The 18,281-nt window shown below is 35.4% G+C and overlaps 1 protein-coding gene and 1 long non-coding RNA gene across 3 annotated transcripts in view; both read right to left on the reverse strand.

Annotated features, from left to right (window-relative positions):
- Positions 1–18,281, reverse strand: part of Hs6st3 (heparan sulfate 6-O-sulfotransferase 3) — a 699,700-nt gene that overhangs the window by 467,475 nt on the left and 213,944 nt on the right. The gene's annotated exons all lie outside the window — the stretch shown is intronic.
- The window catches only part of LOC141411436 (uncharacterized), a 107,651-nt gene continuing 90,430 nt past the window's right edge, over positions 1,061–18,281 (reverse strand). For both annotated transcript variants that reach the window (XR_012436167.1, XR_012436168.1), the window contains exons 2-3: positions 8,740–8,989; positions 1,061–7,485 (exon numbers count right to left, since the gene is read on the reverse strand). This is a non-coding gene — a long non-coding RNA (uncharacterized lncRNA). The remainder of the gene's footprint in view (positions 7,486–8,739; positions 8,990–18,281) is intronic.

The following is an 18,281-nucleotide window of genomic DNA, read 5'->3' on the forward strand; positions in this document are numbered from 1 at the left end:
AGGAAGAGAGATGGAAAAGGGAAGACATTGGGGGAGAAGTGGTCTAAGATAGATAAAGGAGAATTGTCTAAGACTCAAATCAGGATTAGATGGAAGCGTAAAATGGAGAAATTCAGAGTAAGAGATTAATTCTGTCTGACAGACAAGTTCACTGAAGAGGTAGCTTTGGAACCTTTAAGAGTGATAAGAATTTAACTGGACAGAAATGGAGGAAAATATCTGTTTCACATGAGACACCAGGTAAAATAAACTTCCTAAAAATGTTGAATATAATCCATTTATAAAATCCATTCTTAGTGCACATCTGAGCTTGCAAGACAATATGAAGCTACAGGGAATTCTGAGAAGATAATAGGAAGTAAAAGCAAGAATACAAGATGGAAAGGCCTCTTTCAGTCCAGCAACTTCCCTAACTGAGGCATTGGCCAATTATGGGCAACCTGGATGGAAGCAGTCTACAGCAAACACCACTCAAAAGGAAGGTGAAATCTTTGTTTATATTAACAAACACATTCTAAGGCCTTAACTACTTTTAGCAAAAGAGGGTAAGTACACAATACTATGAGTTTCAACCCTCCAACAGATAAAATAACTCTAAACTGGTATACAGTTCATAATATAAATTCCAAATAAAGCAACAGTTGACAGACCAAATAAAATTCATTATAAATTAGGAGTTTTAACAGAGGTCTTTCCATGATTGATGATACAGAGCAACATCAACAAAAACTATACTAGAACAGGTTTTAAATAATTTAAATTAAATTAACAAATATTACTCACACATCTGTGGAACATTTATAAATACTGACCTTATACAAGTCAGTATATATACAAAAAGATGGATATCACACATCTGCTGACCACAATGTAATCAAGTTAAAAACTAGTAACAAAGGAAACAGAACAAAAAATATGGTTGATGATTTTTTAAAATATATAAATAACTGAAGAGTCAAATAATGAACCATAATGGAACCTAGAAGACATTATATACCAAAACTTGGGCGCTCCAACTAAAATATTACTTAGTAAGACATTTATAATCTTAAATGCTGTATTAGAGAAGAAGAGCTAGATTGCAGTAAGCAGACACTTTAGGAATTTGACAGAAAATACAAAGACACAGAGTAGTATTGGGTCAAGCTATGCAGTGCTACCCTGGAGCACCAAGCAGCTCTACTTTCCTCTCCAGTTAACATGGCATCCATGTGCTTTCTGGAGGGGCTTTTCTGTATTGATTAGGACTATTTGTGTTGTAGGTGACAAATAAAAGCAAATCGAGGCACACTCTATATGGACAGGCCCAAATCATTCCAAATACATGGATTTATGAACTTCAAATATATGATATATGGATATAATGTAGTTCTTCAAAGGAAATCCAGTTTACTTTAAGAATACAGGGTATGCATTCTTTATAGAAGAAAATAAACATCCATTAAAACCTGTTCTACACCCATGTTTCATACTGTGGGAGGGTAGAGAAGGGGAGAGGGGGAGAAGGAGAGGGAGATTGAAATTGAAGGCAAATTAAATCCCTCTTCATTGTCCTTGCTAATTGTAGGCTAATATGAAAAGTTTTCTTTCCTTTCTTTTTGACTCTGGTTGGTAGATTTAACGTATTTTCTCCAACCTACCTATTTTCCTACTGTACCCAGCCTCCTACTGGTACCCCAAAAGTTGAGACAACCCTTTAACCTCTGCAAGCCTAAGACTCAACAAAGGGCAGACTCATTGTCAATGGTAGTATAATGTCATCACAAGACAATGATAAATAAAATTTTGCTGTCTTAATGCTTAAATTATTCTAATGTCATTGAAGCAGAGTCCTCTCTGAGTATAGATAAATGTATTTCTATACACACATATGTATATGTTTATATTTAAATGTTTGCAGACAAAAGCAGCAAGACAGAATATAAAGAACAACTTCTAAGAGAAGTTCCTGGCTTTGAACTGTGATCCTCCTGATCTCTGCCTCCTGAGTAGCTAGGATTACAGGTGTGAGCCACCAGCGCACAGCAAGAGAAAGAGCTTTTAAATACTAGTCATTTATAGATATTTTTAATTCATATTTGAAGAGAAGATTTTAACAGCCAAAAGAAGAAAATGAAATCCTGTAAAATCCACCCTGGAATAATTACTGTAGACAATTCAAGCTTATCTTTCCCATTTTTATTCTATATAATTTTAAATATGCTTATTTAGGTGAAATATACTGAAGTGTATACTATATATCCATTGTACATGAGTTTTGTAACCTCCTTCCTAACTTAGTTGTTAATTTTGTCTATGAATATTTTTACTTATATGCCCTGATTGTTAAAAATCAGGAGATTGATGCATTTTAATTATAAAATATCGAATATTCTGTTGAATTGGAGCACAAGTTCTTGATCAATTTTTATCAAAATTTAATACAAACAATATGGTACAGAGAGAACATATGACAACTAACAAAATCTGGACTTTTCACCAAAAAGTCTACTCTTTAACTCAGTCATTTTCCATCTTGCTTAAGTCAAAGACCTGTTTGAGAGTCTAATAAAAGCTCTGATCCTCTTTGTAGAAAAACACATATGCATGAAAACTGTTTTCAAATAGTTTGTATTAATATTAAACCCATCTATGGAGCCCCAGTGGAGTACAGAACTTGATTTAAGTACTACTGGTACAAGCAAAATTTTTCTGCTAAATAAACTAATTGTACTGTAAACAGGAATTCAACAAAATATTTCTAGTAAGTGCTATACCACCAACCTCTTAAAATGTTGCACTTTAATTTTTATCACAGTGAACAAGGAAGTCGTTTTTGTCATCATACATATTGACTATCATCATTCAATTAGACAATACTTGCTAAGCACCATCCTATGTACTATGCTCAGCCTGGAACTAGCAGATGCTCAAGTAAATTCCACCTCCTCCCTCCTTAAAAACGTATGGCTAAGTGAGAAAAATAATAAAATCCAGAAGGTGGTGAATGTTGAGTTAGGAGTAGATAAAAATACTATAGGATCCCAGGGTACAACCTAGAACAATATTGGAATAAAACTTGAGAAAAGTACACATTTGCTAACTATGCCAAGTGTCATTTGATCAGTAAATATTCTTAGAAAGTATTTTAAATTGTTTTTCTGCAGTTGAAGACTGTGTAAATATTTTGTACAAATACAGAGGAAACATACCAAATACAATTTCTCTTTCATTCTCTCTAGACAAAGGTTAATATTCCTAATCTTCCTCAGGAATTTCCTTGATTGCCCATCAGTAAAACGCTCTTCAGTCAACATGTATGTTCAACTTTCCAATTGCAACAGACTATTATGGACACCACTACACAGCAAACTGTCATGGACAAAATTGTTGTTTCATACATATTTATGAAGCTGTGAGCTTGAGGAGCATAAACCATCTTAACCAAACAGGGTTGTTGAGGGGGCTCTCACCAGTTTCCAGACTTGAGTGTATTAGAAGAAAGGAATAAGAACAGAAAGGGAATAGAAGAAAAAAACTGAAAATGGCACCTTGAAAATGACCTTCACCTCTAACTTCCAGAGTTATTAGGCGGATTTAAGTAAGTCTTACCCTGTCTTGTACGTAAGCTTACTACCTGATGTGGTATCAGCTAATGAATTACAGAAAAGATGAAGCCACGTTGATTATTCAAATGATCACTATCTCTAAGTGTTAAACTGCCCATGGCTGGATGCTTTAATTTGGATACTGGGTTGCCTATGTTCTTTATATTTTCTCTCATCCCCAGCACTTACAAAGTGCCAGCAATCAATATTTCTTAATTATAATTCTTGAACTAAGAAGAACTGAAATAAGTCTCAGTCACTGTTCTGGTGAGATAATGAATCCTAAATTCAAAGATTATCACAAATGCTTTCAATGAAGAGGTAAGGACTAGATTGTGTTCGTTAAAATGTGACATCTAATATTGTCAGTTAAACAAAATGAGAATCATCGAAGGAATATAAGAATAACTTTTCTTAAAGACTGAAAAATAACCATGAAGCCTGGAACTAACATTTTAATAAATGCTTTCTCTCATCTTACTGATCACCATATCAAAGTGGTAGTTAAATGTTATTACTTTTCAGTATTGATACCCTCGACTCTTCATCTTATCTCTCTCTTTAAAATAAATTAGTTCTTCATTTCTCAACAACTGATGGAAGTAATGTAGATCCAAAAAGCAGCGATTATGCAAAAACTAAAGTCAAAACCATTTTCTTTTTTCCCTCTCTAACAGCTTGTAAGCATAATTAATCAAATCAAGCTTCCCTCTCATCGTGGAGAACTGTAATTTAAAAAACCAAATTACAGCATCCTTGCAGCAGCACATATAAAGTATATTAAGAAAATATGTATATGGAGTGGGAGCTTGATATCAGTGATAAATTTTATTTTATTAAACCCCACTCTGTATCATGAAATAATATTCATATTACATTTACTGTCCATGGAAGGAGATATTTTATTATTTGAAATGTTGAATAACTCAAAATACAAACAAAAAATTAAAACATTTTCTATGTCAAAATAAAAGAATAAAATTATTGGATGCCACATGTTCAGGGAAAATCTCAAACATACCCAATGTATCATTTTAATAAGTATACCTTGGCATTTTTTAAGACTCATCATACATGCTTTTTTAAATAAATCAAAACTGTCTATACTGTTCCAAAATGTCCACAATTAGAATCTTACCATCTTCTACTGTGATAGGAATCATTTAATAATTACTCCCACCATTTGCAAAAATGTATGTACACTGCTCCCTCAGTTTCGAAGACATCTCATGCCTATGTGTCCAAATAACTGCCCAAGATTATGAACGTAGGCAAAATACAAATGGTACCAATAGTAATTTGCTACCAAAGACATGCTATTAGAGAGACTTTCTTGCATTGAAGCATATCTTTATGCCTCCCCTGCTTTTCTTAAGGCCCTCCTAGAATAATTGAATAGAAAGACTAGCAGAAATTTCATGGCTTACTACCACCATTTCTCATATAACTATTCTTCTGAGTATTATAAAGCTATTAAATCATGTCTGTTGCAGGTTCTTTATTTTAACATTGATAGAGCTGTCTGCCTTTCTTTTGTGTTGATCTGAATCAAGGTTGCCTGTCTATTTTATACCCAATCCAGGAATAACTCCAGATAAAGCACTTTCAACAGCTGGTTGGTATAAATGATGGTGACGAAAATTATTTGTTAAACTCACGATTTCATATATAGAATCCAGTTGTATAGAGAGGTAAATGTATTTTCTCTTAAAAGTAAAGAGCTAATTTATGAGTTAAACACTTCCTAACAGCAACCCTAGAACACAAAAAGAAAATATCAACATACACACAGAAGAGAAAAGGGCACATATTCAGAGCAAACAGAGAAACTGACTCATGAGATGTGCATCTACACCAACACCAGCAGGAATATTCTGGCTCTTCTGGACAGGATAAAGCATTTTCATTCTTAGAGGGACAGTGCCCAACTCGCCTTCATATGTCCACTTGGAGAAAAAATTATTTGGACTTATTTAACTAAGAGGGACTAGGAAACCATGAAGTAGATAGAAATTCTTACCAAAGCCAGTACCACACTAACCTTGAACTAATTATGTATGTCCAGCCTATATTATGTACCTTATGTGTATTCTTGTAAGACACATTTAACATTGCAGTACAAATAACTAGTAATTACTTTCATGTATAACAATTTCTGAGGATATTAAACTATTAATGATTTAAATGGAACTTGCTATGAGATTCTAGAATTGGCTACATGTTATATAAATATGATAATATAAAAAATTTACATCATTTTTGTATGTATTAGAAATTCCATATGCAACATATATATTTACACAGTAGAATCTGTACAGATAGCACTGCATAAATTGTATAATTTGTGCAAAACAAGAGCTGTCTAAAACTTGATGAGAATAAGGCAAGTTAGAAAACCCTATAAATGATGGATTTTATATGCTCTTTTGCATTTCTACCCAAATTTGCTATCAAAGTATATTTCCTATCAAGAATATGAAGATTAAAATATTCATGAAATATTTTAACACTAAATATTTACTAGGGAATAAATGTGGATTTTTCAGAAATATTTATAAATATATCAGGCAAATATGATAATATTTGAAAACCAAGTTTATCATTGTCAACAGAGTTCCCATAAATTATTTTCCATATAAAAAAGTGATTACATTTTTCCATCCACAATAAAATCTAGGTATACACTGCTCAAAATCTAAAGATGGAAATTAATTTTAGAGGAATTATTAAATACCTTTGACCTTTTGTTAAATAAATAAATATGGGAGGATGTAAATATGAAAAGCTCAGAGTAGGAAAACCATGGGCAAATTATCCAGTAGTGATTGTCATGTACTAGAGTTTTGAGTCCCTTTCTCTGCCCTTTCCCAATCAATGAGTTCACAGTGTCCTCCAAAGACATCCCCAGATCCCAGATGACCACCTGTCCACACTGCCACCATCATACGTTGTTCCAGTTAACTACGACGGAGCTCCATTAGATGACCACTGATCAGACCTTGGCACTAATGTAGAGCAAGTACTTCATTGCCCCTTAGGTCTAATCACATCTTAGATGCAAACAAAGACATTTTAAATCAAATAAATGTCTAATTGAATAATTAGGGAGGAAATATTTAGAAGCAAAGGTGCCTTTTGCTACTTATTCTGGATGAGATGCGACTCCACCCTCAACATTAGCCATGAAGAAATGTAATTTCTCAATCACTAATATCAGAATAAGAAAGTCAATCAAAATGGAATCTGCATAGGTTGAAAAAAATGGGCCAAAACTGAATAGGACTGAAAGCTGCAAATCCTATTTTTAAGGTAAATTTTCCTAGTTCTAGTAATTAAAAGCTGTAAGTGAAAAAATAAAATAATTACAACAGAGAGTGAAAAAAATGACCAAAGGAAGCACAAAACCCTCTCTCAGTTCTTTCAGAGATTTATTTATATTCTTCACCTTCATCCTTTCAAATGCCTACAGACCATTGTACTTTCTCAGCTCAAAGACATCGTTCCTGTGTCATAAAAGCCCATGTTCCTTTAATTCTGCCCTTACCTAGAATGTGCTTCCCTCTCTACTTTGGTCCTTCATGCTCCTTAAGGACAGCGACTTCCCACGTGTGTAGCAGCCCTCGGAAAACCAGAGACATTATTATGTCTTTGTTATGGAAATGAACGCAACATTGCACCTTCAATAGGAAAGCAAGCGGCTTCACAGTTTTCGAAAATGGTTAGTTCCCTCCCTTTCCCACAAAACTAGGTTGGAAATAACAGTTTGCCGCCCACAAGGTCAGGATACAGAGGATGACAGCAGGCTTGGGTTTCTAAGCTCCCTACTAAATCCAAGCTGATTCTTTTATGAAAGTCAATTCGGATCTTGATCTTTCCAGGCACTGTGACTGTACAAAATCTGTTAAAATAAAGTGCAAATATTTAGAGAAGGTGAAGCATTAAAATTTATGTCAAATATTAATATTAATTTTATTTTCACATAACTGAATTAGTGGGGCTTTCTTTTGTTTTTTTATTTTTAAGACAGAGTTTCACTGTGTAATCCAGTCTAGCCTTAACCCTCCGGCCTCAACAACCACTGTGCCTCCCAAGAGCAGGAATTGCAAGCATGCACAACCACACCCAACTCTAGAGTATTATTTTAAATAATAGGAATTTCCTATTCAACATTCTGAGTAGGGGGTTAGACTTCTATAAAGACAATAATATATGTCAGAATTTGCAGACCCCACAGTTTCTATCACAAGTCAACTCTATTATTGCAGCATGAAAAATAATCACAAACAATAAACATTATTTACAAAATCAGAGAACAAGTCAGATTAAGTCTGATGGCAATAGTTTGCCAAACCTTGTTTTAAAACAAATTTATAGGAATATAGACCCTTAGAACAAGAGGTACACTTTAAATCCATCTAATTTAGCAAACTTTTTCAAATCCTAATTATTGTCCTTTGAGAAATACATAAGATTTTATTACAGAAAAAAATTTAAATAAAAAGAACAAAGAACCCTGCAAAAGCCACCTCTAAACTCAAAAAACATTTTGGTGCTTATCCTTCTAGTCATGAAATATAAATCTCATATAGATAAAATTTATATTATTTACATTTTATATGTACTTTCTTGCCAAGTAATTATCACACTATATATGCAATTTTATAATATATATTTAAACAACTTTTCACAAGCATTTACCAATGCCCTTAAATAACCTTCAACAATTTTTTTAAAAGTCTACATAATTTTGCTAATATCAGCTATATGCCATGATTTATTTAATCAGTCCTATAACATTAGGCATTTCTTTCCAGTTGATAAAAACAATGCTAGTCAGCAAATGCTCATCTACTCTAAACTTTTTTTAATGAAATAAACAATAATCTCATCCAGTTATTTAAATATTCTGGAAATATCTCTGCAGTGAGACTTCATATCATAATTTGCAATATTTCATTTCTTTGATCTAGTTTATTCCATTACCAACTTCCTTCAAAACATCAATACCAACAATTACTTTTTCTTGGAAGGAGACCTAAGTATGTCCCCCTGCTAAATGCTTCATGGGTTTCTGTGGCCTTCATACTAAAATGCAACCTCCAGCTTAGTGTCCAGGTCCTTTCATGATTTTGACTTGCTGCTGCATCCATACCTTTTGCTGCTGTGTGTTCCCTCATACTATTGGAGTTTTCTCACTCTGTTCCACTGTCTTGGAATGCTCTTCACAATTTGTTCCACCTGGTGGCCTTTTCTTCTATGAATGGTGACTTTTACAAGCCTTCAAGACTGCTCAGGTGGCACATCTGTGGGAACTGGATCAAGTGCCACTTCTCCAAGTTTTTCTCTGTAAAGTCCCATCTAACACGTATTTATTCAACTTCTGCCATAAGCAAGGCATTGTGCTAGACAACAAGAATGAAGCAGGGAATAGGAAAAATGTAATCCTCCCTTCATGGAGTTGTATGTACTAAACTTATATTATGTGGCCATGTTTTTATTGTTGCTGTATTTGGTTACATGAGCCAATAGATTTCAAATCCCATATAAGCAGAGACTGTCTTGTCTTTAAATTCCCAGTATCTAGAATAAACTTAGAACTTAGCAGGAGTTCAATACATCAAGAGAAAACAAATAGTCCAAATAAATGTGACATGGAGACTTCTAGTTTCCCTGAGGTGAGATACTCAGAAACAATTACTAAAACAAAATGGGGTGGATTAATTAAGGATGTTGAGATTTTATCCTTATTTGAAAAGTTATTTCAAAATATATTTTTCCATACTAGTACTAACCTTACAGTTTGAACATGCACCTTGCTTTCCCTTGTCTTTGAGAGGTATTAGTAATTTCTGGGGTTTTTCCCCAATAATAAGGAATGCTCTTCCACTTAATTCCAGGTATTTGGTAGAAGTGAAAGCTGCTGGACAAAGAATAGGTACCCAGCTTTACTTCTGCTGAACTGTCACTTTCTGCCCTTCAAATAGTCAGAGGACTCAAAGGTCAGACATAAGAGACTCATTCTGTGTGACAGATCAACTAATATATATAAAGTTCAGTAATAAAAAAATTTTGCGGTTGCTGTAGAACAAGTTGGGAGCTGTTTCATCTTGATTTGGGCAGCAGGTTATTAGAGATGTCTCAAGATTCAAAGAAGGTGCATAGGAAGGGGACAGCATTCAGCCTCAGAGCACTCTCTATGAAAGGAGCAAATAGAAGCCACTGTGCTTGACCTAAGAAGTAGTGGTCTTTGTCAATGAGCCTAGGTGAAACCTTATCTTGTGATACTCATCTCACAGAGAGACTTCTAATAATATTATAACAATAGATCTTTTGCTTCTACCCATTTGCCTCTCCTCTGTTTTCACCATGTCCTTCTCCTACCACAAGCTACGTGTCTTGTGTGTTCACATGAGAAACCACACTTATTTGGTGCAGACACACCTCTGTTTAACTCATTTGAAACTCTCTATTTCCCTTCTGTTAAAAAATCCTGACACTTTAGAACTTAACCATGAAATAACCACTATTAAACAAGATACCTCCCTACATTTAAATCTAACACACCCAAGCATTTCAGTAATTGTCTAAACACACAAATCACATCAAACCAGCTAAAATAAGAAATCAGTCACTTCCTTGTCCTAATCCAGAGTTCAGTCATGGAAAAGTCATAATAACCAGTTTCCTCATTTAAATTGAGGCAGTTTTGTAAATAGTTTTTAATGAAATGTTTATACTTGGAAATAAGTTATTCCATTCATTTATTTATTCAAACTACAGTTTTGGTGTGTGTACTGAATGCAAGACTGTGCCAGGCATTGTTGGGAACAGAAGCTGAGTCAGCAATAACTGGTTGCCAAGGAGCAACTCTGCCAGTAGAGGAGATGAGGAGATTATGAATGGCAGGAGAAGTGATGATACAGGGATAAAGAGTGCAGATGAGGACACGGGCATCACATGCTGGGGGAATCAGAAATGTCTTCATCTGGGATGCAGCTTTTGCCTGGATGCTCAAAAATGATTCCAAAAAAAGGGAGAGGAACACTACATTTAGAAGAAAGAGCATCAGGCAAGATAGGGAGTTAGAAAAACATGCATGGGCCCCCCAGCTGTGAGAACTAAAACTGGCAAGGCAGGCTTGGCCAAATCATGGTGTACCTTGAATACCAGACAGCTATTTTACTTTAACCTAAACTGAAGGTTTTTGAGTGAGGACTCAGAGGTCAGTATTGGCTCAATAAATTTGATATAAGAAGCAATACTTTTTCCCCTTAGGAAAGTGACAAAGAAAGAAAATGGGCGAGATATAGAGAGAGATAGAAACAAAAAAAGAGGAAAGTTGAGAAAGTCAGCTCAATTTTTATGGTAAAATAAAGTGGACATGGCAGAGAACAGGTAGACAGGGATGAGGCTTTGAACCCATGCAGAAAGGAAAAAAGTTCACTATAAAGACATATAGGTTTATTAGAAATACATTAGGTAAGAGAGAAGCTTTAAAAAGTTAGTTGGAAATACAGTTCAAAATATAAATGGGATCAGGATGTGGACAAAATGCTAAAGAATCAGACTTGAATACAGAAAGCCAGGGGACAGAACTATCAGTTGGTCCGAGATCTGATAGAAAGTGTATTTCAGGGTAACTCTACCAGCACTGTGCATAGGCAGCAGGGAGAGAAACTGAAGACAACTGAGTAGTTTGTAGGCAAATGCAACAAGCTAGATGAAAGATATGGAGAGTCAATTGTGCTGATAAATAAAAGCATCTAATTTTGCTAGGAAGAGTAGATATACCAATAATTAGTGAAAATGTTCTTAGGAGAACATGTGAATGAAATTGAGCAAAATTTAAGATATTTCCTATTACAAAAGAGATGGAAGTTGGAAAGTCAGAAACTACTTGAACCTATTCACTCAAAGTAGGTGAAAGATGAATTTCAAAGTAATGCAACTTGACTTCATTTAAAGTCTTCTACACAGCTAAATAAATAGTAAATTATTTTGTCAATTTTATAATATACAAAAATAACCTGGCAAATGTTAGTGTTTTCTAAACACTGGGAATTTTGTGGCAGCTTCCCTCTTCATTATTCTGCAGCTCACAATGTGCAGACCACCCTCCTCTGCCCAGGAGTTTCTTCTGCAGTCATCCAAGTATCTGAAGAAAATAAAGTTATTCCAAGAGACCATTCATAAACTACAAAGACTAACTCTTATCCAAAGAATGTATGTTAGGGTAGAAGTATTGAGAGTTGACTACTTTCCCAGGAAAAAGTTGGTGCTTTTGATTTTAATACTGAAAAATTTAAGGAATCATAAGCCTATTGAAGAAATCCTTTGAAGAATGTAGAATATAATTGGAAACTCTGCAGCATAAGGTCAGCTAGGTACTTGCAGTTCAAGTGATGAAGTCCAGTACAATTTTCCATCACCATAGAAATGTTCTATGTTTGCATTATCCAGTACAGTAGCCACTGGCCACATGTGGTCACTGAGCACTTGAACCATGGCTAGTGTGACTTTGAAAGTGAAATTTGATTCACTTTAGTAATTATAAATTAATTTTAATTTAAATTTAATTAAATTTATAATCTAATAAATAAATTTATAATTAATTAAATTTACATAGCTATAGATGACATTTAAATTATAATTCAAATTTAAATAGCTATAGATGACAAGTGGATTGAGGGATTTTGTCCAGACTAGAGTATGGGCATCTCCTTGGAAACCCTATCCCAAAGATTTGATAACTGCAGAACATTCTCCTGGGATAATACTTGCAGAGGAGGTCCTCAATCAGCAGCTTGTTCCTGACTGTGGAAATGCAGTCGTTCTTTATTGACAATCAGTGGCTCAAACCAAATGACTCCCATTCACAACCCAAGTCAGCAGCTCCCATCAGACACCCTTGTTAGTGTATGCTAATTATTTCCAGTGGATACTTACTAGTCACCAAAACTGTCCGTAGAACAAAAAATATAAACACAATGTTCAATAAAGCCTGGCAGGCTTTTAACAAACACATGGGAACAGAGTAATCCAGATTTCTGTAGGCAGATTCTTCATAAAAGGTTAATCAAAGTGCCAGGCAATGTGGGAACATCTGCATCAGGCTCAGCACTATTTTTTTTTTTGAAAGAGAGCTCAACATCTGTACAGAGGTTGGATGGCTCCATGGGGAAAATGCTGAGCCTTACAACAGAAAGATTTGCAACTGCACCAACTATGGCTGTGTTAACATAGCTTCTCTTCAGCAGCCCACTTCTAAATCACAATGACACTTAGAAAAGAAAAGAAAACACTCCTGTAATCTGATAGCATTTTCCTTGAAAAAGGAGATGAGTATAACCTATGATATAATAAAGAAATATTCTCTCTGTCAAAACTAAGAAAGGAAAATGTTGAGATATTATTACCATCAAAACAATCAGGTTTAAATGGAAGTATTTTCATTTTATCACACATGTAGCCTGCTTAAAAGATGAAAAATACTGAAGTCTGAACATCTTGTGAAACACCTGGAAAGTAAAGACTGTTCATTGCTCATTCTCTTGAATTGTTATCCCTACCCTGGTTTTAACCACACACTGTTTATTTTTAAAAAACTAACCATAAAAATCCAATGGTTTTGTTTCTTACTATGACACCTTTAAAATAGCTCTTACTCTATTCACACAGCTAAGAAGGAAATTTTAAATTATAGAGAATTACAGCAACACTCTTAGAAAGGGCTTCCATCACATGCCTGTGTGATGTGCTTATATAAATATATGCTGTAATTATATAAATGTTGTATTTATATAAATAGATGCCTCTCATTCAGAAAAAAATCCCACTTGCATTTCCAAGGGCCACATTTTTGTTATCTAAAGCCCATACAGTATACCACATCAGAGTATTTTTTAAAGAATCTGAGATTAACTCAAAATGGATCAAGGATCTTAATATCAGACCCCAAACTCTTAAGTTGATACAAGAAAGAGTAGGAAATACTCTGGAGTTAGTAGGTATAGGTAAGAACTTTCTCAATGAAACCCCAGCAGCACAGCAACTAAGAGATAGCATAGATAAATGGGACCTCATAAAACTAAAAAGCTTCTGTTCATCAAAAGAAATGGTCTCTAAACTGAAGAGAACACCCACAGAGTGGGAGAAAATATTTGCCAATTATACATCAGACAAAGGACTGATAAGCAGAATATACAGGGAACTTAAAAAACTAAATTCTCCCAAAACTAATGAACCAATAAAGAAATGGGCAAGTGAACTAAACAGAACTTTCTCAAAAGAAGAAATTCAAATGGCCAGAAAACACATGAAAAAATGCTCACCATCTCTAGCAATAAAGGAAATGCAAATTAAAACCACACTAAGATTCCACCTCACCCCTGTTAGAATAGCCATCATCAGCAACACCACCAACAACAGGTGTTGGCGAGGATGCAGGGAAAAAGGAACCCTCTTACACTGTTGGTGGGAATGTAGACTAGTACAACCACTCTGGAAAAAAATTTGGAGGCTACTTAAAAAGCTGGACATCGATCTACCATTTGATCCAGCAATACCACTCTTGGGGATATACCCAAAAGACTGTCACTCCAGAGGCACCTGCACATCCATGTTTATTGCGGCACTATTCACAATAGCCAAGTTATGGAAACAGCCAAGATGCCCCACCACTGACGAATGGATTAAGAAAATGTGGTATCTATACACAATGGAATTTTATGCAGCCATGAAGAAGAACGAAATGTTATCATTCGCTGGTAAATGGATGGAATTGGAGAACATCATTCTGAGTGAGGTTAGCCTGGCTCAAAAGACCAAAAATCGTATGTTCTCCCTCATATGTGGACATTAGATCAAGGGCAAACACAACAAGGGGATTGGACTATGAGCACAAGATAAAAGCGAGAGCACACAAGGGAGGGGTGAGGATAGGTAAGACACCTAAAAAACTAGCTAGCATTTGTTGCCCTTAATGCAGAGAAACTAAAGCAGATACCTTAAAGCAACTGAGGCCAATAGGAAAAGGGGACCAGGAACTAGAGAAAAGGTTAGATCAAAAAGAATTAACCTAGAAGGTAACACCCACGCACAGGAAATCAATGTGAGTCAATGCCCTGTATAGCTATCCTTATCTCAACCAGCAAAACCCCTTGTTCCTTCCTATTATTGCTTATACTCTCTCTACAACAAAATTAGAGATAAGGGCAAAATAGTTTCTGCGGGGTATTGAGGGGGGGAGCGGGAGGGGGTGGAGTGGGTGGAAAGGGAGGGGGTGGGGGCAGGGGGGAGAAATGAACCAAGCCTTGTATGCACATATGAATAATAAAAGAAAAATGAAAAAAAAAAAAGAATCTGAAAAGGAAATTTACCATGAAAATGGTCAGAGATAATAAAATAATCTGAATTAGTCTACTTCATATAAATACATAAGCTTATAATTGTGACCTTTTTTTCATAAAACTATAATTTGAATGCTATTTCCAGCAATTTCTTTACCAGCCTATATTTTTCTATGTAAGCTAACTCCTCTGGAAGAAGAAAATGACTTTTTCTTCTTTTAACTTAAGGTATTACTTGTAAATCAAGAAAGAACACTGCAACAATTTCAGCCATTCTGAATTATACCATACATTAGAAATATACCACACATTAGAAATAAAAATGTGCAGACATATTGCCTGAAATATCAACACAAGAGATTCAAGATACCTATATACAAACTCTTCTGAAATTAAATGTTGATTTGGTAACAAATAGTGATCATAATATCAGTTCTCTAAATAACCATTCACATTTGAATAACATATATAAGAATTTTACGCATAGCATTCTCCCTGTATGAAATCTTGCCTAGAGACAAAAATGGAACAAATGCCAAGTACAGATTTACCAAATCTATCTCAGCTTGAAAACCCAAGAAACATAATTTCATTTCCCTAGACATTAATAGTCCATTATTGGCTCCCTAAGCCATAATGGATCTATATATCTTGAACTATAATTTAAAGATTCTGCCACCACCATGCAACTCCAAGACTCTTGAAAATGCAAGGTAGGAATGGTGCATGAGCAACTAATATCCTCAGCAGCCCCTTGCTTCAGTCTAGAGAATTTCTATTGGAGACAAAGTGACCGTCAATGTCCTGTGAATCCATGGACATCTCAACCTTCTCCATTCTGCATCATGAAGACACTAGTTTTGGGGCAATTTCCAGTTGGGTTTCTAACTAATATTCCCCAGCAGGAATATCAATATTAACCTTACTAAGAGCTGGACATGACATGAATATCTGAAAATCATGTCTCCATAGCATTATCGACCCATAAATATTTAGAATTTATTTAATGTGCCATTAGTGACAACATAGTTTAGATAAATATTTCCATATAGATGAACATATAAGGGGGATTATAAATGTATGTGTGTTACCTGTGTGTGAGTTCATTGGTATTATGCACACACACACACACACACGCACACACACACACATATGCCCAATGTGGGAATTTGTCATGGGAAATATCTAGAGGCCAGTTCATCTAAGATCACTACATTGAAAATATGGTGCTCTCTCTTAACCTGAGTGAGCACTGGAAAGGGTAATTGTATGTGTCAAATGATAAGTGACAACACCTACCCATGACCTCTAGGCTGAGCTTAAAAAACAAGGCATAAGATTCTACACAAAAATCTTAGAGCATCAGTATTGAAGCATAACCTCAGAACCTATTGTTAAGAGTTGTTATTTTATTCTGAAGGAATAGCAATTAGATAAAATAGCATATTGGATGGATAAGCTTCTAACTGAACTTAACTTTTTAATAATTTAATAAGTTGTTCTTGCTCAGTTTCAGGGCACTATGGTTTCATAAAAATATATACTATCTTTTATCCATATTAAAATCTTAACTTGGGGGTGTTTAATATCACAGTTCCTATCTCTAAGTCTCTCATTTCCAAAGAGAAACTACATGATTCATTATCATTGAAGATCATAATGTATTAGTCAGAAAATAAATCTGTGACTTGAGAATTAGGACCTTATAATATAGCATACAAAATAGTAAATCATGTTTAACATAAATTATTTTTCTGATAAATATTTTAAGTTATTTAGAATTTTTGGGGGAAGATTTGAAGTCATTTCAAATGGGAAAAAGTTTGTCTTCTTTTCCATTTTATAATTAGGAAGAAGACTAGTTATTCTAGCAACCTTGTGATTTATCTACCAGGTTGAAGTCTGCATTTCAACAGAGATCTTGTCTCTCTGGGGCCCAGTGCCTACACAGTGCCGAATTCAATAAATACCTGTCAACTCACTGACTTTTTTTTAACTGAAGAACTATATTTATAGTTTTAATTTTTATAGAATGTTAACTAAAATTAAGAATTTAAAAATATATACATTCCTTTTTAAGGATTAAAATTTATCCTGAATAACAAAATATGACTTTGCATTGAAAACACTTTTAATTTAAATGGCTGTTTTTAATGACAAAAAATTGGGCAAAGTCCCCAAACCCATCATGAACCATTCCACTGCTTAGAGGATTAAAATTAAAATTACTTTACCAAGCTAGGGAATCCAAGACGGCAGCTAGGGTAGGGAATCAGAAATCCTAAGCTCAGTGACACCAGAAACCTCCTTGAGATGTCAGAAATACACTTGGATAATTCTGATTACTGCTAGCCAAAATAATAATCACCGTCACATTAGGTGCAGATAAAATTCAAAGATTGACCTTAATCAGTCTTTAACTGCACCTAACAGCTATGAAAATCCCACACGGCAGAGCCAGCAAGGCTTGTCTGGCCCTGGGGAAAAAAGCCCCATTTCTCTTTTTTTAACTCTTTCTTTTTTTCTGCCAACAAGCAGAAGACAGAGCATCAATAAGAATCAAATTCTGTGACATCCTGGACCCCTATCCTGTGGAAAGCCTCCTTATGCCATGCCATACTGAAAAAAGTGAGGCCATTTCTCCCTGCCAGCCAGCTCCAAAGATGCTTGCGTGAAACTGTAGAATGAACAGGTGAGCATTTCACACCACACACTACTCCCCTACCCACCCACTCCCGCCCTGGAAAATAATCGAGTGCAGCCCCTGGGCAGACTGAACACCCCCCAGCAAAACTGAAAACTACAAACAGCAAACTGTAATCTAACACCCACAGAGGAGGTAGAGGTAGAACTCTGAACCAGCCTGGAGAACAGAGGTTGGGCAAGGAGCCAAACTCTCAACAAAATGGGAGAAAAGCTGCAAAGGCTGAGACAGGGGTGGAGTGACAAGCCAACTTCCCAAAGGAGCTGCTAGCATCCAGGACAGGTCAGGAGAGGCACACAGGTTTAGAGCAGGGGTGAGGCAATAAATCAACCCTCCCAAGGAGAGACTAGCCCCCAGCAGAGATCCAGAGAGGCACAAAGGCTGTGAGCAGGGGTGGGCAACAGATTAACCTTCCAAAGCAGGGCAGGTGGTGGACCCCAGAGCTGATCTCTGCCTAGCTGTACATGAGACTGATAACCAGAATATTCAGGGAGTTCAAAAAACTGAACTCCCCAAAAATCAATGAACCAATAAAGAAGTGGGCAAATGAACTAAACAAAACTTTTTCAAAGACCAAAAAACACATGAAAGAATGCTTTCATCATCCCTGGCTATAAAGGAACTGCAAATCAAAACCACACT

The sequence above is a fragment of the Castor canadensis genome, chromosome 10 (genome assembly GCF_047511655.1).
Source record: "Castor canadensis chromosome 10, mCasCan1.hap1v2, whole genome shotgun sequence".
NCBI classification, from domain to species: domain Eukaryota; kingdom Metazoa; phylum Chordata; class Mammalia; order Rodentia; family Castoridae; genus Castor; species Castor canadensis.